The sequence below is a fragment of the Neopsephotus bourkii genome, unplaced genomic scaffold (assembly GCF_033783945.1).
Source record: "Neopsephotus bourkii isolate Nb327-2 ecotype Australia unplaced genomic scaffold, CSIRO-AGI_Nbou_v1 NB_272, whole genome shotgun sequence".
In the NCBI taxonomy this organism is placed as follows: Eukaryota; Metazoa; Chordata; class Aves; order Psittaciformes; family Psittacidae; genus Neopsephotus; species Neopsephotus bourkii.
The window spans coordinates 10,125,279-10,151,078 of NW_026900781.1; the positions used below are offsets into that span (position 1 = coordinate 10,125,279).

Genomic DNA, 25,800 nt, shown 5'->3' on the forward strand with positions numbered 1-25,800 from the left:
TACAGAGCAGAGAGGCTGTTGCTCCTCACAATGGTGGCTGAGTCAAGGCTGGACCCTATTCATTGCAGTAGGTGGAATAACTGCCCTGGTGTATCAGTAGGCATCTGCGGTGTAGGATGGGTTATTTGTCCTAGATTGTATGGGGAAAAAGTGGTGGAGAAGACAGAGAGGCCAAGACACTGGCCACGTTCACAATCTGTGCATGTAGGCAACATGGCAGCAACCTCATCCCTGCCCAACAGGCATGTCTGGCTGCAACAGCAATAAAAATAATGTAACAGTGAGATTTATCATTTTCTTTCTCACTGTGGTGTCTTAGATTGTATTCAGTCACATTCACAAAGATAATTGCTCTGAACTTGTGTGCTAATGGCATGTTAATGTGCAAGAGTGGAGCTGACATCTTCAGGTCGCTGATTAAAAGAGAAAACCTCCCTTCCCATCTTGAAAAAAAAACGTGAAAGACTATTTTTCTCTTTTTCTTTTTTTTTCCTTTTATTTTTTTTTTGTCAAGTTTTCAAAGGCACAGTGGAATATCTATCTACAGGTTGAATTGGCATCTGTTTGGATTCAAGGCTTTTTGGCTGTACAAGCTCATTGTTTTGCTTATTCTGACAGTAATCAGACCAGTGTGTCAGACTTGATATGTAAACTCCATAGACAGGAGATTCGGGAATTGCTTTGTTGGGGGAAAAAATTGAGCCATTGCTTGCAGATGAACTATTTATTTTTAAAAATTGGAAAAAATCACTTTTTGTTTATTTGCTACTCTGAATAATTGATGTTTTTCTGTTTTCCAGAGCTATTTTCTGACAAGCAAATAGCAATTTATTTTTATGTGGGATAAATCCTTCCTGTGTGCTTCCCACTCTGTGAAATGGGGTTGGGGGAAAATATGCCCTTTTCCATGAAAATACTAGTGACTGAATCAAAGCATGACTCAAGTGGGCACTGTTCTAAGCAATAATATCAAAGTTGTCACAATTGTGTGTGGGCTTTAATGTTCTGGATGGTACTTGCAATTAGTCTGCAGATCCATGAGTCAAGGCAACTGTTGAAATCTCTCAAACATTAGGTGGGGCCCAAATGACTTATTTTTCGAGGTGCTAATAGAGTCATTTCAAGGTATAGCAGAACTGACTGAAAAACAGGGCCCATTGGGAGCATAGGTGATGTAGGCTGTTGCCTTGGGCAGCAGCAGCCTGCCAAGGGCACAGCAAAATGGTCATATCTTCATTGTTTGCTTTGCCTCTGCCTGCACCCAGGGAAATCAGGTTTGCTGACACTGCCAGGACAGGGATCAGGGTGTGTGAGACTGGGACCAGCTGCCTTTAGTGGTCACTGCTCTTGCCTGGCAATTTACCTTCTGACAGCAGGAGCTGCCTGAGATGAGATGCATAGGGTTATGATTTAAGGGGATGCTTTTTCCTGGTGAGCATACAAATAATCCTTGCCAACTGTGATGGCTTGTTCAAATCTTGCAAGATCTGTAGCCTCTACGAGCATGGGTAGAGTCTCTGATATGTTCCTGCATATAGGCCTGTGGCAGCTCAGCTGGAGGCCATAACCCTTCTCATCCTCCTCTGTCCTCTGAGTTTTGTATGAGTGCCTGGTGTTCCTGTGACTGGGATGTGGTGATACAGTTTGGAGCTCTGACAGCTCTGCACTACAGGCAGGGTGGTTATATTTTCCAGGACATGGTGGATGTTGTCAGTATATTTTATAGTGAATTTCAATGTGAAAATAAAGTAATTTTATTACAGTACATAAAACTCATGTAATGTGAAGAAAACCTCATTAAAAGGCTTGCAAAAATGTGATCCTGACATTCTGGAGTCAGTGTTGCTTGTGACTGGACAGAATCCTTATTGCTTTGACCCTCTCTGTCCATGCTGATTAATCTTGGTAATTAAGACAACCACTTGACTCCCCTTTACAAAATTGTTGTGTCTTCCATGATCTTCCACAATACTGGGACTGCCCAGCAAGCGAGTTAGAATTATAGAATGGTTTGGGTTGAAAGGGACCTTTTAAGACCTCATCTAGTTCCAACCCCCTGCCAACGCCAAGGACACCTTCCGCTAGACCAGGTTGATCAAAACCCCACCCAGCTTGGCCTTGAACACTGCCGGGAATGGAGTATTTACCACTTCTTAGGGCAGCCTGTGCCAGTGCCTCACCACCCTCACAGTAAAGAGCTTCTTCCTAATTTCTTTCCTTATGAAAACCTGCCTGTGATTTCTGGAGACAGAACCCTCCAAGCATCAGGTCGGGGTGGCTTTCTAGAGGATGTGTTCGACTTTCACCGTCTAATTTCACGACTTCTTTCTTCAGTAAGTCTCTTGGTGAAACAGTACAGTCCCAGCAGTGTACTCACATTCTGAAGCAGAGAGCTAAACAGAAGTGGGCAGATGTTCCAGCTGGAAAGGTGACATTTTCTGGTAATCCTCACCCAGTGCCTACACATTGTCTTCAGGCAGTTGTATTAGAACCAGGTGTGGATCCAGGAGCATTGAATAGTTTCAGGAACAGAATGGAAAGATTTTCTTTGAAAGCCAGAAATAATTTTGCAATTGGCTGTAGGATGGATGTCATTACTTCTGAAAGCAGCAGTGCAGGGCAGTGTAACTGGCTTGGAACAAACATCCCAGGCAAGGCTTGCTTAGGTGATCTTTCTAAACACTTCCTCTCTTTTTTCCTCATAATTAAAGAAGTATTTGTACGGGGGAATATGTTGACCATTTTTAACCCAGATTCCACTTATTAATGTCACAACAGTCATCTGACACTGCCATAGTGGTATTGCTGGCAGAAAGGGGTGGCAGAGTACCAGAGACTGGCAAATACAGGGTTATAAGTGAATTTCTTCTGGCAGATATAAAAGGTAAAAGTTTCTCCTTTGCTGTTCTGAAAGAGTATTCTTCAGCAATCTTACACATCTTTATTTAGAGATATTTCTGCATAGTTGCAAATTACTAGTTTATTGTGGCTGATCGAGTGAGCTCTCATCAGCCAGCTGAGCTGTGGCTACTGAACACATACCTTCTTGTAACCTGTCCCAGCTACTAAGGAAAACATTAGCACAAACTGTTCCCTGGCTGTCTTCAGTGTATTAAGTCTCATATGAGGGATTTTGGTTATGAAGAAAAAAATCCAGGTCACTGGAGCTCTTTGTTGATTGTGGTGAGGCTTCAGGTGTAACTGCTGTTTACTGGTACTGCAGTAATGAGTGAGGCAGTATATGTTTTTAGCTGCATACATTATTTTTTTTACATAAACAGGAGCATATTTGATCTTGGGATTATGGTATGCAGGTTGGGTTCATACTTACTTTAAATGTGCAACCTTTTTATGGTAGGAAGTACCTGATTGAAAGTGATTCCTCAAAAAAGGCAGTGCCTTTTCTAAAAAAGCCCATATCTCTCTGATGGATGTGCACATTGCCTGAAAACTCTTTGGACTGCTGCAGATTGATACTTGACCAATCCCAGGAGTGGCCTAGATGACTGTAGCATCAAAGAAGCTTCAGTACCTGGTGGTGAACTTTAAGTCAAAGTGCTGCTTTAAATGAAAATCAAATTTCAAATTGCGTATTCCTGGCAAATAAGTTGCAAGTTACTCCCTTATTGCAGAGAAGTGTACTCTCAGTAATTCTAAGGCAATTGTCACTGTTATGTAGCCAGTGGTACTGCCACTGCATTGCCTTATGGCAGCAGGAGCAAACAACTGAATGGTGAATATTTAATGAAAGCTTGACGTATATCTACAGTGAATCATTTGCTACAGAATTGTAAATAAAACAGTATTTTTCATTCGCTGCCTAGGGCCATTTAAGTGTACCAGGTATGAGTTATGTCCACAGGGCAGAAAAGCTAAGGGTAGAGTAGCCTGGGCTGCAAATTTGGCAGCATATAAATATGTATTTTTATCTGCTGGCAGTAGGAGTTGTCTGGGCCAACTTTCAACATAGGGTTGTGTCTCTGTATGTGTGTGGTGTTGTTTGTGAACCAAAAGCTGAATGTTTAGATACACCTTATTTAAATTCATCCATCCAAACTCCTGATTTGTCTCACCATCCTTTTCCTCAGGTGTGTGTGTGAGTTTCCATTAAGACAGTCTTCAAGTAGGGGTCGCACTCACTTTGGACTTCTCACCTCAGTCAAGATGGTTGGTGCTTTTTCATTTCCTTTTATTTTCCTTTATATTACTCCATCCTCTGAACCCCACACTGAATACAAACTTCCTTCAGGGACTGCAAATGCTCTGATCATAGTTTCTAAGCTGTTCATGAACACGGGTGGATTTCTCCCCTCAGCTAGCACTCCACTGAAGTGAAGTGGTGTTAGCTCCATCTCATATGTGAGCCTCTGAGATGCAAATGTTAAAGCTGTTACTGCCTGATATGCCCACTCATTTTAGATTTTATATCTGGGATACAGGGGGTGGGGGAGACCAGGGTACTTGACATTTTGTTCCTCTATTTGCCTTTAAAGCATAGCTTTCACTGACCTTCAGTGGGAGGTGGGAATTTGTTATCCATGTACCAGATGTCCCAAAATGGACACCTGGGAAATGAAACATGGGTACATTTAGGATGCTGGCTTGGGAAGGAACTCTGTAATGCAAGAAAGCTATGCCCAAGAGAAGGGTGAAAATCTTGTTTTCTAGGGTGACACAGAATTGCCGGTACTACAAACTCACCCTTCTAAGGCAATTTGCAATTTGAGAGACAGCTCAATCTGGCTGTCAAACCTGCTAATGGAATTACAGCTTGTCCCCCGGTCAGGTGTTTTGGCTGTGCCCGTCCCTCTGATGTTGACAATATGGGCACTTCTTACTGTCAGCCCTCCCTCCACTGCTGAGTTTGAAGGTGAGGACCTCTGGGCCTGAACAAGGGAAGATTCTCTTCAAAACCTACAGAATTTCCATATCTTCCCTGTGGGCTCCTTTCACAGCCCCAGAGGTTCCCACCCACAGGATTTGGCTCATAGGTGTTTTTTCCTTCCTGCTCTGCCACACACTCCTAATGATCTTGCAGGAGGGGATTTAGGACAAGAAGAGGGGCTCTTGCTCTACTCTAGGAAGCCTTCAGCTCCTCTGTGGCTATTCAGGAAGGCAGTCTCTGACACACTGCATTTGTACAGCCACCTTATCTCCAGGTTTATCATTAAAGGGAAGCATCACACATCTCCCAACTTCTGTGACTGTGAATCCTGTCAGAACAGAGACCACTTTAACGTGCCCCACTTTGCATCTAAAGAATTCATGCTATACATTGAAGGAGGTTGGAAACTGTGGGAAAATAATTAGATATTGGATTCTGGAGTATACAATCCATGGGAAAGAATTAGGGTTTGCACAGGCATCTCCCAGAGGCTAGCATTTGCAACACTTTATTTCTTTGAACTGAGGGAAATGGACTATGTGCCTGGTCTTTCTGAAAAGGAGGGAACTGACCTCTGCAAGCTGCCTGAAAATGAGTCTTTGATTTATTTTTTTCTCTCTGTGGTTATGTGATTTCTTAAGACTGACTTTATTGCTGAACTTGAGCACCTTCCTTGACAAGTAGCCACACAAGTTCAAAGCAATGTGCTACAAAACAGAACTAGTATGAAGATCAGTATCTGGCAAGACTGGCTGTTTCAAGTGCTGTAGCAAAATAGCAAGAAAGTAAGTGTATGTGAGACCAAAAGGCCATTTATCCTACTAGCAAATCTCATATGCGCTCACTCAAGCTTACTGTGACATACCCTGGGGACTCAGTCTAATGACAGAAGCATTAAACTTCGGCATTAACGGAATGGACCGTGTAAGTTGGTTGGCAAAAATAAGGCATATTGTCAGGGAACAGAGATGCCTGTTTTAAGTATCTTAGGAGAAGAGGAATGAGGAGAGATTCAGAAGCCATAACTTCAGAATAGTCTAGTGGGTGGGAAAGTCTCTAAAGATTATCAAATCCTCCTATTTCAATAGAAAGTTGATTGGCAAAATAAGGCTGCTTCTTCATAAATATTGTAGGCAAAAATAATAAACTCTCTTGCTTCAGCTTCAGTTTTCTAGGAATAGGTATTATTTTGTTTCCTTCTGAGATTCTCTGTTATAAGAAATGTTGATTTAAAGAAACTGTGCAGAAGCAAGCAAACAGTAAATTTCTCAGGAATGTTTCCATTCTGTTTTTCCAAATGTTGTAGGCATCTAAAAATCTGAGATTTTTCTGTGAGACAGGATAAAAACGGAGCTGAAGATCAGTTTGGCATTTTGGCAAACTGTATATATTCATGGGGCCAAAGAGTGAGAATAACTTGGTATCGTACCAGCCAGGGCTCTTAGCAGAGAACAGGCACCTGGTTTAAATATGTTAGGAGAAGAGGAACCAGCAGAAATTCAAAAGCCAGAACTTCAAAATAGTCTAGCAGGTGGGAAAATCTCTAAAGATTGTCACATCCTGCTCCTATTTCAATAAGAAGGAGAACCCTGCTCTTCAGTATCCCTGATGAATACCTTAATGGTGGAACTAGTGGAAAACAGTCAGACTTCCTTAGCCCACTGACTTGGTGTGAAGCATGTGCGAAAAGATCCCCTTCTCCACTTTCCTTATGCTTTGATTCATCCATTAAGTCTGTTCCCAGACTGATTTCCTTTTCCTTTCCCTTGAATTTCCATTCTTTCTGAGGGAGATACATCCCAATGTAGTTGACTTCCACTTCTTCAAACTGCTGACACGAGTCATTGCAGCACGGATCCTTGCAGGGCTTGCTGAGCCTTGAGGGGTTGGTAGTGAGGGAGTCAGCCAGAGCTGCTTTAGACAATGCTGCCTTTGAGCTGTTAGTGCTTCAGCCCTCAGCCTGACAGAGAAACAAAATGGTAATCAGTCAGGAGCACGAACCGAAGTGGAGGTGCTCCTGGTACTAGTGGAAGAGGTGACGCAGGTGCCTTTGACAGAGGATTACGGATGTCAGCTTTTGTGTTTCCTTGGTGAATGAGTCACTGTGGCTGTGCATTTTCCTTTTTTAAACATTCATAACAGCATTTTTTCCGTGTTCATACGACTACTTCCAAATACTAACTTCAGATACATCCATGTGGGCTTTTGCAAATCTGTGTGAGCCCTCTCTGCTTTCCTGGGTAGAAGCCAGCTTTGACCCAGCAGACATTTAATCTTGTTAGTGTGGTCCAAAACTTGGCCTGATCTCTCTGTCAGGATTTAAAAGCTCAAGATCAGATTTTTCTGGCTGGCTTTCCATTATAATAGTGGTCTTTTGTGCAGATGGATCAAAATAGAGGCAGACAGAGCTTTAGTTACTTGCAAAGTAAGTCTGACTTTATCCTATGAATTTGCAGTATAAGAAACAAACGTAAATAGCATGGCAGTTCCTGACTCCATTTTTCATTGCTTCTCCTATTCTGGGGGAGCTGCTACCTTGTCAAAATATGATATGTACAAGAGAAAATCCCCAAAAGAAAATCAAACAACATATGGGACATTCTCATCCTGTTGAATTTTGTGTTGCAAAATGGAACCCTGAGACACCATGTACTAGAGATCAGGCCATGGTGCATAACCTTAATTTGAACTTTTTCACTGCCAGTTTTGTTGTGTCAGTGTTTGAGTGCTCTGCTGAGTTGGCACTGCCGGAAGCAGGTTGTTCCTTATCAAGTGCTGGCAGGAAATGTTACACCAGAAGGGTGGACACAGAGACCCTGGCTGCTGGGCATTTGCAACGGGAGATAATTTCCTGAGTGTCATGAGACAGCGTGGTTTGTTCATCATGTAAAAAGCCCAGCTCTTGGGGTATTTTCCTCTGATTGCTAAGTCCACTGCAGAAGAGTAAAAAGATATGATACTTAAAAATAGGATATATCCTGAACTGTTGCAGATGCCATCTGTTCTCAAAGAAACAACTGGCAGAAAAAAATAACCTTGGGTTGAAACCTTGCATGAAATTGCCATTTAAAAAAAGCGGGGTTGGCTTTGTTATTTTTATTTTTTGGAGGTGTAGGGAAAGGGCTGTTTGATGGCAACTGACAGAAAACAGAAATGTGGAACTAGAATGTATGTATTACAGACATGGAGAAAAGCCATGTTATGAAGACCTGTTAAATAGCAAACTTGGAGATCAAAGATCACACTGATACTGGAAGGGACCCGTGTACTGTTTTAAATGAGCTCATACAGAAGACTGCAGTAAGGTGTCTGCCCACTACCAGAAGGTGGCTTCTAGGGAAAATGTCTGCCTTAGTAGTCATAAGCAAGTAAGACCTAATTTTCTAATTGGGCTTGGTTCTCTGGGAAAAGTATGTCTTCCTTACCCATTCAAATTTCATCCTGTCTGTCAGTGAGGGGTGGATCAGTAGCCGTGGGAATACTGGCTCCATCCCCGTATTCTGTTCCCTCATATCACACCCAGAGCCTGTGGAACATGAGCAAAGTCTCTCTGGGCTTTGTCTTTGACCCAACAGTCAGCACTGATTCTTCTGGCCTTGCTGGAGTGTGATTACATGATTGAAAAGAATTGAGTTTTCACACAGTGGCAAGTTGCTGATCCCAAAAGAGCTGCAGTCACTAGCCATGCCACCTGCCCCAAGTCTGATGAAAAATCCCAAGAGACCATTAGTGGACTTGGTCACTTGTGCAGTTTTGGATACCCTTCTGAGAAGTCAAGTGGGATACCTTTATCATGTTCCCGTGGTTTTCTTTGGTACTGGTACAGTCTGAAGGTGAACAACCAGTTACTGAGCTGAGGAGCAACCCACTTGCCTCGTTTTACATGAGCTGTTGGCTTCAGAACATCTGTGGGCTACGTGCAGGTGAGGTAGCATGTGAAATTGGCATGCCACAGTTGAGAGACTTACACAGGTTAAAGTTCTGAAAATGGCATGCCTGCATTTCAGTGAATTTACTCCTGTTCTACACTAACGTGAAAAGCAGGAGACTTTTATCCAAGACTCGTGCCAAGAAACTCTATGCAGAGTAAAGAGAATGAAGACGGTACGGTGTTCTCTCAGACAAGAGAGTCATGTTCCAAGGGAGTGTCCTGATCCTGTCAACCTCATTGTTTTTGCTAATCCCAAGTGGCACAGCTTGGTGAGGTAAGAAAAGGGTGTTTTAAAGAATAGGTTTGATAGTGATATTTCTGACTCTGTTCTTTTTTTGCATCTCTCAGCCCAGGAATAGCTGCAGTGATGTAATGTTGCTATTTAGAATTTTTTCAAAGCATGTTTTGAGTTTGGTGTCTGTGGGATTGATAATTTTACTTTGGAAATGAGTGCACCTAAGGTAAAAGGCTGTGTGCATGCATTTTCAGGCTCTGTCAGTCTACCTGAATTTGATCTGCCATACTTCCAATCCTCTTATCTCCAGCCTGAACATCAGAAGATTTGAATGATACTAGCTTGTGCTCAGCCTTTGTGACAAGTGGCTGAAGGATGGGACAAATCTACTGAACACATTGTCTACTGTGCAGGGCAATAAAGCAATAATCTGTTTGCCAGTGTTAGGCACTAGTAGGCCTAACTCCTGAGATTAAGACCTTTTCGTACTTGCCTCACGGAATGAGAGATTCTCTTGTGATGTCTTGCCACAGCACATTTCTGGAGATAGACCTTAACGTGCTGCAGCAAAACCTGGCTGCATTGTCCTGCAGTAGAGTGAAATACCACTGCTACCTCGAGGGTAGAACTCCATGGAAGCATGAGGAGTGATGTGCCTGGAATAGTTCACAGTGGGTGGGAGGGCAAGATTCTGATTTCATAAGTGACAACATGACAAAACCCTCAGTTTTGCAGGAGCTATTTCTCCACCGGCCCCCAAAGTATTTTCATACTGAAACAGTGCAGCTTACTTACCAGCCCAAGAAGAGAGGTAACACCGTGCCCTTTTTAAGACAAATATACTGTTCTTGCAACACAGCTCATATTTCTAGATTTTGAGCATTGAATGTGGGTCAACTATAGATGTTTTAATAATCTAGCAATATCTCAAAACCACTCTGCTTTTCTTTACAAGCTTTTCCCTTCCTTGGCAATGACAGTCTTGATCTCCCATGGCAGAAGTTCGATATGTCTGAAGTTGAAATAAAACCTTCTGTACTCGGAAATATTACATCAGCCTTTTTTTCTTCCTCCTAGCTGTCAAGCTTAATGTATTTTTAAAAGCATTCTGCTTCTTTAAGATACAGCTAAAGTTGTGGGTAGTGAGTATGTACCAGTGTGCATATATTTACTGTACATGTATGTGTCCATGAGAGGCCTGAACTGAAAACTAAATTCTGGTATCGTCTAAATTTAATGGAAGTTTAGCCCTGCTCCCAGGTTTAGATCTAGCTGTGAAGTTTGTAGTTTTGTGGATCTTTACAATGGGTTAAATGAAAACTCAGTTTTTAGGCAATACTACATTTTGGCCCAAAATTTATGAGTTGGCTTGCAGTACCTTCCCACCGTGGGCTTCTATGTCTGTATCCTATCACGTTTTCTTCTATGACTTCCACCTCATATTTGCCATGCTGCCTAATATTTAAATTAGTTCATTAGATATGTCCTTGTTTTAAAAATATAAACTGCATTTTTTAGGCTATGGACCAACATGTTAAAAACCATCTGTGATATCAATTGCTCAACTTATGCTCTTAGAGAAGCCTGCTTTACTTAAGGCGAGTGCTCCACGCTTACAGAAAATGAAGACGGGCATTAAGTACTTCAATTCACTTTTGAATATTTCATCTGAGACTGTATAATTATAGCTTGAATTGTATCTAACCCTGTGGGCTCTATTGTTAATGTGGCAGGGTCAAGTTCTGTCATTCATCCTAGTTATTTGTGAGCCCGAATGTGGAGTTAGATATCTGATTTTGAATACATAACCTTGAATACAGGTTCTGGAAGTGGTGGGCAACAACTCAAATTCCACAGCTGGATGCTTAGGCAAAATGTTCATTTGGCAGTTCAGGTTAATGTGATTACCAGGGAAGGCTTCTTTTTCCTGAAGCATTTATTTCAGATATGTTTCGCTCTCTCCTGCTTGGCTGACTGCAACCCATCCTTGCTCTTCTGTACATAAATAAGCTGAATTGTTAGGTAGCAAAGTAGGAATTCTCTTTTGCTATCAGAATGGTCTTTAAAGAGCATAAGAATATTTCTGACTATAACAAAATGTATATTTCTAGGTTGTATTTTGTCAGCCACACTGGCATGGCCATGCTGTTGGTTATCTAAAATTGTTTCATTGTAAAATGCAGCAGAACTGACATAGAAGTGAAGAGGGAAATGCATGTCACACAAAAATTCTGTATTTACAAATGGTAAATTGCACTGCAGGGGCATTTTAAAGAGGAACATTAAGGTTGATAAACTTTAGCTGTAAAGCTCTTCAGAATTTTAGTCCTTTAAAACATATTTGATGATCAGTACCTTATGCCATGTGGGAACAAGAAAGGACTCCTCAACACAACAACAACAACTTCAGATAAAAATTCTCTGGTGCTTTCTTATGTCATGCTCATTCTGTCCTCATCCACTGGAAGTCGTGGGCATCTTTATTTAAGCACTGAAATAGACAAATTTTCTGCAAGTCACTGGGCATTTCTACTCCGTCATTTATCTCAGAGAGAAAAAAAATTAAACATACACCACCACCACCCACTCCTGGGCCATGAGCTTTTTAGACTAATGCTTAGATGTAACCCTTGAATAATGTAACCCTTGAATAATGTAACCCTACATTCAGGTTCTTCAGTTCTGTCTTCTTTTTAATCCCCAGAATTTGAGGATTTCAGACTTCTTTCAAGAATTCCAAATGGTTTGGAATGGTTGGAGCAAAAGTCATTGCTTCTATTGCATAAATAAATATGGGCAGACAGCCACACCTTCTCTACACACACTCTGAAAGCTATGTATATTCGCTACTGCTCCAAATCCAGCCAGCATGGGGCATGGACAGTGAAAAGTTTGAGTCTATGATAGTCTGTGTACAAGTGCTCTTCTGCATTTTGCAGTTAACATCGTGGCTTGTGTCTGTCTTGCAAAGCTGCTGTCAGCCACTCAAAGTGGCCCATTCTTCTAGTAAAGATTTTAGTTGCCCAGAAGATGTCTTTTGTTGTCAGCTGTGGCTTATTGCAACTCTGGAGAATTCCAGTATCTTTGTGCAAGACTGTATTGACCATTACAATTTGCATAAGACACATTGAATGATACTGTCCAAACCGTCTTTGGTCATGTACAGACTTGGCTATTCGCTGAACTTTGCTCAACCATCTATTTCCACCAGTTCCTTCCTCAGGTCATGGCTTTGGTCAAGCGAGACTCCAGGCTCACTTCTGTACTTCTATCTTTTCCTAGGAATACCTGTACCCACATTGGATTAGTTTGTTGTCAGCATTCTCTGATTAGTTGTTAGTGTCTTGTTAAGTGAGACACCAGCAGTTTTGGGGCCAGTTTGCTGATAGAGTACAAAAATTAACACATTAATGTGAACAGCTCTATGCCAGGACCGGGATGGTCCCCACATTTCAAGTTAATGTAGTTGATGGTATAGTTGGTGGTTGAGTTACCAACATAGCAAAGTTTCCTCAGAGCGGAGGTCTGCTGCTCTGCATGGCTGATTAGCTCTCCCATTTTGTGACCACATGGTTATAGCTGGAATTAAAAAGCTAAAGAAAAAATTTACTCCTTCATTTAGCAAGAGCTTGTGGCCAAATTAAATCACCTGGGGCCAGTGACACTGCAGAAGAGCAGAACATTGTTGCTGATAACACTCTCAAATTTGTATCCATTATCACACTAGCCAAGCATGCAGAAATGGTATGAATTGTGTTAAGTAATATTCTGCTCACTGAGAGAAATGTCTGAACAGAAACACAATCTCCCCTGTATTGGCTGATGAAGTTGATTGAGGTTCCCAGAAACAAATGAGATTCTGAAACTGTTACCTTACTAAAGCAAAGAAAAAACCCATAATGTTGGGGTTCAATTCATGCTTAGCTATGCCTTACCTAAACAGCTATTTCTGTTCTTACTTTATTTTATGCTAGAAAAGCAGTTTCTGGATAAAGATCTTAAGTTTTCAAAGAAAACTTTTCCAGTAAAAATCTGTATCCTTTGACATTAGTTTTTTTAATACAAATATATGTAAAAAATGTACAAAATATTTTTCTTAAATCAAATTTCTTCACTTTCAAATATGAATAAGAAAGCAACGTGATTTTGATGAATAGATGTGAATAAGGCACTCGGACAGTGTTGAGTTTGGTGCAAATATGGCCCATTTCAATAAATGCGTAAGAAAAAGGTTATTACACTCAGCTCTGAACCAAGAAATAACGTCCTTGCAGTGAACCCCCTTTCTTTTCAGCCGGTCATCTACAGTTTCAGATGGTAGTAATGATTCTAGTGTTTCTTACTGAGAAAAGGGGATATTAATATTCTCACAAAGAACTCACGACAGTGACTTTAAATTACATGGCACTCTGCAAACGCAGCAGGAGGTGTTTCCATCGTTGGGCAGTTTAACACAGGACCTTCATCCTGTAGTGTATTACCCATGCTTAACCTCATTTTGAGTAATATTGTTGTGTCGAATAACAATGTTGTGGAAGCTGTAGCACATCTCCTCCTGGATAGAGAGCTGCCAGGAGTGCTTGTCTATGCAGGTGAGCTGTCCTTCATGGTCTGTGGCTTATCCTGTGTGACAGCAACAAGACATAAGGTCTGGACTGAAATCTTCATTTTTCCTAGGGATTTATCCACTTCCAGGTAAATCTTGGTTTTTAACTAGATTTATGAGGATTAAGTCTTTCTTAGCATTTAAAATATCTGTCTGCTTTATTGTCTTTACTGACAGTGATGTCAGGTTTGGAGAAGTTTCTTTTGCTTCAACTGGGGCCATTGTTTTGGGTGTGAGGGTTTTTTTTTGGGGGGGGGATTTTTTCTAGATAATCAAAGTATCAGGCTGAACATTTTGTGGACATTAGAGAAGGACCCTGTCTGAACAGCCTGTGTTCAATTTCAATGTGAGGGGAGGACAGTATGTTCAGCTGGCATGTCTGTTTTACTGGGGAACCTTCTAGGAGTTGTTCCACCTAACAGTAGTAAATAGTAATAATTGTTACTTACTCAAGACAGATGAAGACAAATTTACATAATGACAATACATCCAGCTGGAGCCAAGTCATTAAGTGGTTCTTAAATTCATATTACAGTCTAAACTTTTGGAAGCTTCCAAGTAATTGTTCAATGAAGACTCAAGACAACAAATGTAATTTTTAATTGTTGAATTTTAAATGGTTTTTGCCATGTTTTACATCTCTTGACACTTATTTAGACTAAGGTTTTTAATAGCTTTTCTTTTTTACAGCTGTTCAAATAGACCAATTCAGTGTTTATCAAGATGTCTCAATTCATATTTTAGCATAGTGCTGTTGGCAGGTAAAAGTACAATTTTTTTCACATGCTTTAAGTACAGGAGTTTCTCTGTGGCAGTTTTTCTACACATTCTTGCAAAAGCTGTGTCACAACAGTGTTGCTTGGTTACCTGGTTACTGCAGGCATGGACTAGTGGACTAGTGGAGAGGGTGGAGGAGGCAACATTCTTGGGTGCTGTCCCATCCTCGGCAAGTCGTTCCAGAAAACAGTACCCAGCCTTTGCTAGCACAGTGCTTATCTTTGAGGTGGGGGGAGAGGGACCTAAATGCATGTGGAAATAGAGGTACCAGAGTGCTAGGTTAGGGGGAAACAACCCTCAGAGAAATGGAGGAGTTGGTGGAGCACTGCATATATTCTTGAGAAGCTCTGCAGGGATGGGACCTTCCCCGCTTTTACTTCTGTATTTCCAAGACCATCCCTATGGGGAAAGGGATGAGGTCTGAACAATGATGTAGCTCAGCATTGTTACTGGTTTGATTCCCACCTGAGCACTGCCTGTGAAATACTACGACTTCTTGACAATAAATCAGCTGCTGCCTGAGGTCTTTGAGTTTGAGGTAAAGGGAAACCTAGAAGCTGTGTGTGTACTTGCACAGGTAAGAGAAGGGCTGGTGGGTAATCACAAGTTTATCACAAGTCTGTATGATAAAATGAGTTTAAAAAATATTATTGCAGAGAGTCTGACTTTGAACAGATCTGACATGTCTGTCAAGTAGGATATTAAGGTGACAGATAGATAGTTTGGCCACAGACATTTTCTCACTGATATTTTGGATCAGGTGCATTGGTTAATCACGAATGAGAACCAGAAAACATTGTTTAGAAGATCATATGTGTACTTAGAGAAAAAAAAGCCAGAATCTCTACCATCTTAGGACAACAGCTTTATTTTGAAGTTACCTAAGTACAGCTCTGTGCCAACCTGAAACATAAGTCTCTTTTGGCTAATCTTACATAATTAGATACCTTCTGAGGGCAAAATGATGGCTATATGGTTTGGTTTTAAGAAGAAAATGTTGGTAGTTTTAATAGATGGGTATGCTTGTTACAACCCAACTTGTATGTCAGTGAGAACTCGAAAGCACTTACCTTTCTTAACTTTTACATGGTCCTGAAACAAGGGAAAAAAGACTTCTAACAAGCATTTTCATAGCTCTCGGATTGGAGGTCAATAATGTTCCTATCTTTATTTACTGTGACATAATGCTATAAAGCCGTTCCAGCTTTGAGTGTAAAACTGAGGAACCTGAGACCCGTGCTTTACCATTAATCTCCCTGGCAGGGCAGGGCTGGGTTTCCCTGTGCTCTGGGATGATGCTCACAGAATGATTTTCACAGCCTTACTGCAGTGTTCTGTCTCAGCTGGCAGAGCAATATGTTGCCACAGGTGTGAGTATTTCCACGCACACTTTGTTTCTCAGCCTGTGCGTTCATTTATGCATGCAGAGGAACTGTGGCCAAATGTTGTGCACGAGGTGGACATGGGGGATCTCTGGGAGACCATGGAGCAAGGCAAGCAGGAGGCTGGGCATGGCTCTGACTGCATGCCAAAAAGTCAAGCTTCTCTTGAATTTAGATGTGCGGCTAATAAATGAATAGTGCCTGGAAAGCAGCTCTGTGGAAAGGGACCTAGCGGTCCTGGTGGCCAGCAAGCTCAATATGAGTGAACAGTGTGCAGCTGTGGCAAAGAAAGCCAACAGAATGCTGAGTGGCATCAACAGGGGCATCAACAGCAGAGATAAAGAAGTCATCATCCCGCTCAGTGCTTGTCAGGAATATTGTGTTCAGTTTTTGTTCCTGCTATGTGAAAAGATGCAGACAGGCTGGAGAGGGTTCAGAGGTGTGCCACAAAGATGATCAAATGACAGGGAAGCCTGTTGAGTAAGGAGAGTCTGAGAGATCTGGATTTGTATCGCCTTGAGAAAAGAAGGCTCAAGGGAGACTTATTTAAAGTTTTTAAAAGGTGGCTACAAAGAAGATGGAGACTCCCTTTTTACAAGGAGTCACATGGAAAAGATGAGGCATAATAGACATACATTACTCCTGGGGAGATTCCAATAGGACACAGGAAGAAAATTTTTGACAATGAGAACAATCAGCCATTGGAATAATCTCCCCAGGGAAGTGGTGGATTACTCAATATTGGACACTTCTAAGATTCAGCTGCACAGGGTACTGAGTCATCTTGTCTGCACTGTGCTTTTGCCAAGAAAGATTGAACCAATGATCCTTGAGGTCCCTTCCAACCTTGTGACAATCAGTGATCAGTTTCCTTCATTACCTTACTTTTCACCTTTTGGTCTTTGGCTGTGCTGTGTGCTGCATGCTGCTGGTATCAAGGACCATGAGTAAAGTGGAGGTCAGTCTCTCAGCTACTTGTAGTTTAAATGCAGGATGCAGAGAGAGAGAATTATATCTTTTGAAATACCTTAGCTGCTTCATGGGCAGGCTGCCTGAAATCTGGGAATTTACCTTGCTAAACATACATGGAATGTGTCACTTAGCTTAAAATGAAGACTCCTCTTTCTCCTCCCCTGGAAACCTCTTCAGATCTCAGCACACCCACACACTGAAGGTCGGGCTCATTTGATGTGTACCCAAGATCTCCCTGGGTGGTACAACACCCTGCCTCTGCACAGCTTTCCTCTTAATCTGCTGTGCTGGGCTTTTTTTGCAGTTTCTCAGAAGCACTTTACACTATTTCTATGAGAAAAAGGGTGAATTTTTAAAAACTATGTACTGCCTGTCTTTCTAAACAAACATCGCGTTTGTCTTAATGTGAATCTGTAGCCTTTGCTGAAGTATTTGTTGATATGCTAGACATACAAAAAGAAAGATTTTCCTCTATGAAACATTCTGTCTTCTAACTCTTACTCTTATGGTAAGCCTCAAGTCCTGCTCAAATTCCCATTTTGGTTATCCAGCCCACTTTCAGCATAATGCTGAAATAGAGTGAAAGCAAATTATGTTATAGCTGTCATAATGAAGGATGCTATTAGCACTGTAATAATGGGATGATTCCTAGTTGGTGGAGTCAATATATTCAGGGCTGAATTATAGTATCTCTTGATAATACTTTCCAAAAGTGGATGGAGGACCAGGAAATGCCTTTAGCTGTGGGAATTTCTTGCTAATCCTCTTTACTGGAGGAGAATGATCTTAGTACCTGCTGTTTTGACTCAGTTTTATGGCTTGCTTCTCCATGTTGCTATCCCTCTGCTGGTGTCTTTTGGCACTATTAGTTGAGATAAATACATCACAGAAAAAGGAAAAGAAAACTGTATCTAGGAAACTTTGAAAATGCATCAAGTTTTTAAAGTTAGTAAATCATGGAGAAGGCAGAGTTACAGAAGGTGGAAATGAGCAAAATGGAAAAAGGTTAGGTGTTTTTTGTTATACCTATGGTCCACCAGATTTTTACATCAGTTTGTCTCTCTTAGTCCTTCACAAATCAGAACGAAGTTCAGCCAAGCCAATGACTTAAAGCCTTAAGAAGAGCCTATGAAAATGAAGCCGAACTGACAAACGTGAGGAAAAGAGGGATTTCTGTCCTTCACTATATCATGATTTTCTTTGTATCCATATCTACTTTAGGGCACACCACTCTCAAGCCCAGGTATCATTCTCAAGGTGTCTAATTACTAGGAGCTGGTGATCTGAATTTCTTTTATATCTTTGAGTTATACCTGTATATTTTCTTAATCTGGATATTTAAATGTTATTGATAGACAAAAAAAAAAAAAAGTGTTTTTCATTTCAGTGCCTTCAGTTCCCTTACAATGGTGATATTTCTTACAGGTGCAAAGGAGAAACCAACATCCCTTATGCTTTTCCTCAGATAAAGAGTGGCTTGTTGGACTACAGTACTTGTGGTGGATATTCATGGTAAAATTCCTGTTCTGGTGCTCTCATGTCTTGGATGAGTTCTCTGAAAATCAGGAAATAACTGCTGCTCTAGAGTCAAGAAATCTCAGAGAAACCTTGATTATGATTTTGTCAGAACTGTCATTTCCCTGAAAGAGATTCTGATGACCAATTTAGTATGTTCTAATAACAGAGTTTGCTCTGGAGAACTTTTTGGTCATCTCATATGAATAGCTTGCGTAAAGAGTTCTGGCCATAACTGGAATGCAAGTTAGTTCCAGGGGATGAGAGATGTGAAGATGGATTGCAGTGCTTCTGGAACAAGTTAGAGGCAAATGCCCTGTACATGTTCGAAAGCAGACTTTTGCAATCCCAGCATTTACTGACCTGTGAAGGCAAATAACAATTACTATCCTTCTCAAACTCTTGTTCCACCATGGCAGCATATCTCTAAGTAATACAAACCATGAAAGGTCTGAATATATCTCCAAACAGTTATCATGCAGCATTGCTCTATCTAATAGCCACTATCCAATGGTGCCTAGTTTCTAATTCAAGTCTCAGATCTTTTAAAGATCTTGGCATCATTGAAGATGAAGGGTATAAATCATTTTGAGAGAAGCAAATTTAAAGTAGAGACATTTTCTCTGAGGAGACAAATTTAGAAACACATTTATTGCCATTTATCAATTTCACATCTGAGATGCCTCAGCATATCCTGTTCAATTTTTTCTTCTTGTATGAAGTCTAAAAAGAGTATTTCTTGCTTTTCCAAAAAGTTGTAACTAGCTAGGGAAGCACCATTAGGTCAGTTCTTAGTCTGATAATAAGATAATAGCCCAAAGTCCCAATGCTGACTACTGAAATGCTTCTTTCAAACACCTCTTTTGAATAGTGCTGGCTGTAATGGCAGTAACAATCCCACTTGGAGGTCCACGTGAGGAAAATATGTTTATGTAATAGGTCAGGTTGGCATTCTCTTTCTCATATCTCATGTAAATACGTATTAAGCCGGTAGTCAAGGGGTGAATTTATTAATATGGTTTGTTACTAAGAGCCTCCAGGTGATTCATACAAATGGTGCTTGTTAAGTCCAGCCTTGTAGGGGGAGCTCTTTGGCTGAACAGATGATATTGTGCTAATGGAAACAGTTGTCTCTAAAGACTTGTGTCTCTTGGCACTTCAGTGAAGAAAATAACAGGCTTCAAAGATTAGGCAAAAAATGCAACCATCACACCGTGCAAGAACGCGTTGCTTAATATCACAGTGCTGCACAGCTGGAGAAAAATTACTGCGATTGTTTGTTGAAAGAAAAAAAACACCAGACCTGTACCATCTCTTCTGAGCAATAGTCATTTTTATAAAATCTCAGGTAGAAAAGTTATTTAGCTCTAAGAGCTGTAAGAAAGCAAATGGGTGGTGAACAGAGGTGGCCGGGGTTTTTGGAATTCTGTGGAAACACTTGTGTCTTAAATAATAATTTTGAAGCACCATTTGTCAAGTCCTCTGAGGCAGCACCCCACTACTGACTCAATAAATGTATTACTGGTGCTGCTATGCCTCTCCAGAGCACAGGTACCTTTGCACACATCTGTTTTGAGTGTTGACTGTACAACATTAACCACAGCTGTAGCCATAATAGGCTTTCCACAACTCTAACTAGCACCATGCAATTCAAAAGGCATATTAGGCTTTTTTTCAGAAGCCATTGTACTTCCAAGAGCAAATGTAGCCCTTGTCTAAAAGGTTGAGCTCAGCTAGGTTACATGTGGGACTAGGTGTTACTGGTACTAGCATAGGCAGAAAGTCTCCATACCTTCTCATATCCTAACCTCTCATACCACCTGTACCCTGGCTTCTGACCAGGTAGCTTTCTTGGTGACTCTGTTTCTTTAATTTAGATTCTCATTTTAGGCAGATTCCATGTATTTTCCTGAAAGTGCCTTCCTTAATATAGCATGTCACTGCTTTCCTTCTTGTGAATCCATACTCAGTTCTGATGCGCCACACATCAGAGCCCTTTGCTCTCTGATGTTTAGTTGAAACTGAGCAGTGTGTGTGCCATAGGCCTTAATATTCTTGCTATTACAGGGTCAAACTTTAATTTGACATAACCTTCCTTACAATAAGGAGCCATTTAGAGTGATGGCCAGCATAAGGAATCTTACAAAGAATTTGAAAAAGCATGTGACAGGGTGAAGTGAAAATATTTCATGCAGTGTGCTGGACTATATATTTTTTTAATTAAAAAGAAAAGGAGGTTATTTTGAAATGTTTTCTTTGGTATATCATCATGTATTTGTATTCAGAATAGGTAAAAAAAAAAAGACTTTCTTAAAAAAAATTTGAATTTGAAAGATTATTTTAAATGACATTTTCCCTTGACTTTTCTCTGCTCAATCCTCTTCATACATACATGCATACATACATAGGAAAACAAGAAATGGAAAAATAAGCTTAATTTGAAGGAACGATGCCTATTTGAAAGGATTTCTAAATAAGAACTGATAAAAAGGGGAATTTCACTTCATTAATTTGAGTTCTGTTTGTGAGAAAGTGAAAGGATTTTTTTTTTATATTTTAGAAGTTATTGCGAAAGCTTGTTTATACTAATTCTGAAGAACCGGGTAATGCTAATTTGGCAATATTTCTGGAAAATTGAACAGTTGAAGGGATAAAAATGTTTGCTATCTTTGGGTTTTTACTGTTACTTTGCTTAGAGATTGCTGTATAAAATACAGTTACCTTCAAAAGGCCTCACAATCATTATCAATTGCTCAACTACTCATATTTATAATCTATTTTGCAAAAGATATTTATTATCCAGTATCTTACCTAAATAGTACCTGGTCTTATTAGAAAACAGAGCAAAACAGAGATACAAAATTTATAACCTGGGTTTCTTAGGAACTGAAATATTAATTCCATAGGGAATTTTGTTATTTCTCATGCATTTGTTTGAACTTCAAAAGAAAAGCTAAATATTATGTATTTCTTGGAAAAACAAAAATTGCTTGGATTTTTAGTAAAGGATATGAAGGTATTTAGATATGACATCTTTTTTTTTTTTTTTAGTGTGTTTTTATTCATTCTACATACATTTACTTTCAAGTTATACCAAGATATCAGTAACATTGCATGTATGGTAATGGACTGTCCTAAATTAGGCCCTTTGAAACCCAAACTGTGTATTCACTTCTTCAGTGCACTTTTTTTCAGGATGAGAGTGTACAGACACAGTGTGGATTGGGACTTGATCTCACAGGAATCAGGGGTGTGAAAAGGACCTTCCGCAGACTAATGACATCAGAGAATAATGTGTGGCTTGTAACAGGGCAGCAAGCAGATAGCCATAGCCCTGAAGATCAGGAAGGAATTTCTGACACACTCATGGACTCAAAATGTGGGATATTAAATGGCATGTTCATCCTGAAGCAAGAGAGAGGTGCTTCAGTAGTGGGCTAAAGAAATACTCCTATTTGTCCTGCTTTAGAGTACCTGTAAATCAGCACTTCCTTATTTCTATGTGTCTTTTGAAATTTCTCTGTTCAGAGCATACAGTGGCTGGAAAATCACAGGAGTGCCTGAAACTCTCCAGAGGAGAATGAGTGGTTCAAAGGATCTTCTTAGACACTGATGGGAAATGGAGAACCACACTTCAGGTGTAATCTGGAGAGGAGTTTGCTGCCAGCAACACGTCCTTTGAGGTAGTTGCAGCTCAAAAGATTGCTGAAATGAGCAGAGCTGGAGTTTGACTGGAAGCCAAGAAAAAGGGTAGTTCAGGTCAGTTAATCTACCTCATTGCATGTGGGGGATCTATGATATAACGCTGTCTCTGCCTGCTCTGAAATAGCAGGGATATTGAAGGGATAATATTGAAGGATAATAAAATAAAAAGGATAATATTGAAGGGATACAGTCTTCAAATGTATCCTTGCCTGAATGGTAGCTGTTAGAGCTTGCTAGACACCACTGATGTAGGACTCTGGGAAACTGCCCTAGAGAAACATTAGACTGGTGAGAGAAATACTCATGTAGTAGCTTGTAGGGCTCACAGAAGGAGTCTTTGGGGAGGAATAGGAAAAGTATGGAGACATTTCGTATGAAGCATGAAAACCAAGCTCTTCAAAGTTATGAAACATCTTCTGTACAAGCAGCATCTGAAGACTGTTGGACTCTTCATCCTGTCAGTGGTGGAGTGCCATGACAGAGACTGATAAAATTATGAGTCTGAGCTGCTTGGTTACTTGAAGGTGACTTCCAAGTTTGCTGTTATTCTTAGTCAATATTTAGACACCCCAAAACCTGAGCAAACCTCCTGTGCTTTACACATAGCTTTCTTGACATGTCTCAGACACAGCTGAGGATACTCATTTTTGCAGACATAGGAGGCGATGCAGGAAGCAGAAATACTGAAAACTAAATGGATAATAGAGCTTGGAATAAGAAGCATTTGAAGGGGTGAACTGAAATCATGGGCAACATGCTCACCATCACCTCTCCGTTCTGAAGAGCATTTCAATGCCAAAGTGGTGATATTTCATTACTCTGCTGATATGATCAAAACAAACAGAGAAAACTGTAACTATTGGAAGAGGAAATATTACTTGAGGGTTTTAAAAAAACAAACCCATCAAACATCTCTCTCTTTCTTGGAAATGATCCCCACTTTCATCACACATGCACTCTCACACCTATCCACTGTCTCTTTCCCGCACATCCTAAAGGGCAAAGCACTCAATGAATGATGACGAAATTAAGAAGTCTTAGTCCAGCTGCATAAGAGGATATCAGCTGATGTCAAAGGTCTTGTTTCGCATCCCAGTAAGGGTAGAGTGTTGGTGCACTACTGGAAGATACCTCTGTGTTTTCCCTTTAACCGTCCATGAGTTCTGAGAACTCTTGTGTAATTGCTCTTTCCACAAATCTGTAGCTATACCAGAAAATTTTGTTGCCCTGAGGTCAAGATTCAGTTGCATTGTGTCATCATTGAAGCCTGTTCTGATTTCTGGCTCTGGCAGGCTGGCTACCTGGCTTCAATGAAGGTGAACTCTGTGAACTCCAGTCCAAATCTGAAGATACAAGCAAAAAATTCACAGTGGTGAAGTTGGATCATTTGAATGCAAATCTGAACATTGTAAATAGATGCCTGTAGTTTAATCCACAGATTTCAGAAATGTGGTAGGAATTTCCAATAAAATTTCATCTTATTCATAATGGTTGCTGCTGTGCTAACTAGGTTTACAGTGGATCTGCTGGATTTATTGATCCCTTGAGCAATATACCTTGCAGTTAGAAACAAGGAAAAAGCAGAAGGATTCTGATGGAATTTCCACTTAGAAAATTTCATTTGACCATAAGCCAGGGAGACATGCACAGCTATGGGGAACCTGATCTTACAGACTTCTCCCATTTGCTACCATTTGCTACTGCTGATTTTCCTGACCTTGCAGATCACTGAATAACCTTCCTTGGGCAACATTTCAGTTCTCTTTTTGGTGCCATATTTGAGGTCTCTTCTGGGCATTACAGTTCTACTGAAGGGCTGGCTGTGTCAGAAGCAACTGAAGAATGTCTGTCTGTGGCCCTGGAGCTCTTGGTTTCTCTGTAGTTTTTCCTTGGTGGCTCCAGTTAGGGGATATGACAGCTGTTTTTTTTTGTCATGTGTGCAGCAAGGTCTTGCAGACTTATGGAATAGGCAGCATTCACTGAGATAGGAAGGTGACTGCCTTTCTTTGGGTGCTCTGCTCAAGGTGCCCTGAACTCCTGCTATTACTTGGATTTACCTATGGAATTGTGATGTGTTATCCTATAAATCACAGAGAGATGGTTGACTAGACAGAGGAGAGGGGAAGCCACAGGATTGATTCAGGTCTTAAAACCCTGCAATTTATTGTGTTGTGATTCCAGCTAAGTATATGGACATCATTTTCACATGGTAGCAAGGGTAATGCAATATACAACTGAAGAGTTCAATTCTGCAAGGCACTGTTACTGGCTATTTTCCTCTCTGGTTTACAAACATTTGCCCAAGAAATGTAAGTAAATCTCTATGAAGTGAATTCCTTTTATCTGCGGGGAAATATTTTAAGAAAATACGTTTGGGGCAAATGCTGCTCTAAATCTCACTGAGTTACTTTCTTCTTTAGTGAGATGACTTGATTATCTTTCTGGGGTTTTTTATCAATATATTGGTTGTGGTTGGTGTGAATTTGTTCTGGCAAAGCTCAGAGCAATACATTGAGTTCTCTCTTTTTCATTTTTGTTTAATTTCATACAGGCTGCATCTTTTCCAGGGTTGACAATTTCCTCCACAACCTTTCTGTCTAGAAGTCTTTAAAACCGTTCTGAATTTGTCTCTCACAACTTAATATTGATATTGTGACTTGGAATGAAAGCCCCTGGGGAGGGTAAGATGAGGTGTCCAGCCTTTATTTGCTGTACATCCTTTTTTAGCCTGTAAGACTCGGCTCTCGTAAATTATGTGGATTCAGGATTGAGGCCAGCCTATCAGGAAAGCTGTAACCTTCCTGCACCTCCTTGTCACCTCAAAGAACATGGAGGAGGAGACACAGGTAAGAGCATATGACCTAGTTTTTGCTGTCTTTTGGTGAAAAGTGTGTGCCTGACTGCTATTTCTAAGTTCATAATACTTTTTTTTTCATTAAATAATAGTCTGAATTGTGTTAGAGAAAATCCCTTTTTCTGATGCCCACTTGTATATCTCCCTGATGGAAAACTTTCTGTTGCAGTATACATGTGACAAATTGAAATGTTTTACAGAAACATGCATTGGCTCTATTGACATTTTCATTTCAGATACATTCCATTCATTTATGTAAAAGTCAAAACCATAATGACTTTATCCAAACAGTCCTTTTGGGCTTTCCAAAAGAAAAAAACCACATTCAAATGAAATATTTTTAGGGGATTTTGTTTCATGAAATATTTGGAATTTTTGACTTTGAAAAGTTGTTTAAAAAGTTTCGTGGTGGTTTCTTTTGGTTGTTTGGTTGGTTTTGTGTTTTGTTTTGTTTTGTTTTTCCTTGAATGAAATCTAGGCCTTGAGACAAAATGTAAGCCTTGAGAGCTTTTGTGGGGGGTTTCATCATGAAGAACAGCTCTGTAGTTTTCAGAGGTTGCCCTCCATGTGAGCAGATGTCAGAAACTGGCAAATATTTGCCCATGACCTTCCTAGCTATACCTCAGGCTGGGCTTCTTCCTGTGTTTCTGAAACAGACTCTGTTGGAAGAGGAGCCACAGGACTCTGCTTCTCTTCCTGTTTTTATCTCCTACTGGTTTTGTCATGAGGATCCTTTTGTGTGAGGATCTTCCATGCAGATACCACTGCTTTGCTGTACCTTGATGTCTCAGGAAGATCAGGACAGGTCTCAGATGCAGGATGCTGCTCATCCTGTGCCTTCTGTGTCCAACCTAAGTTGGACGATGCACAGTCAAGTTAGAGGCTGAACATCTTTGTTGACAGCAAGCCCTACTTATAAACACAAAAGAATTAAATCT

The 25,800-nt window shown here is 40.5% G+C and overlaps 1 long non-coding RNA gene across 1 annotated transcript in view; it reads left to right on the top strand.

The window, feature by feature from the left end:
- LOC133208581 (uncharacterized) overlaps window positions 1-25,800 on the top strand; it is a 61,457-nt gene that overhangs the window by 23,400 nt on the left and 12,257 nt on the right. The window contains exon 4 of the long non-coding RNA XR_009724440.1: window positions 4,089-4,167. This is a non-coding gene — a long non-coding RNA (uncharacterized LOC133208581). The remainder of the gene's footprint in view (window positions 1-4,088; window positions 4,168-25,800) is intronic.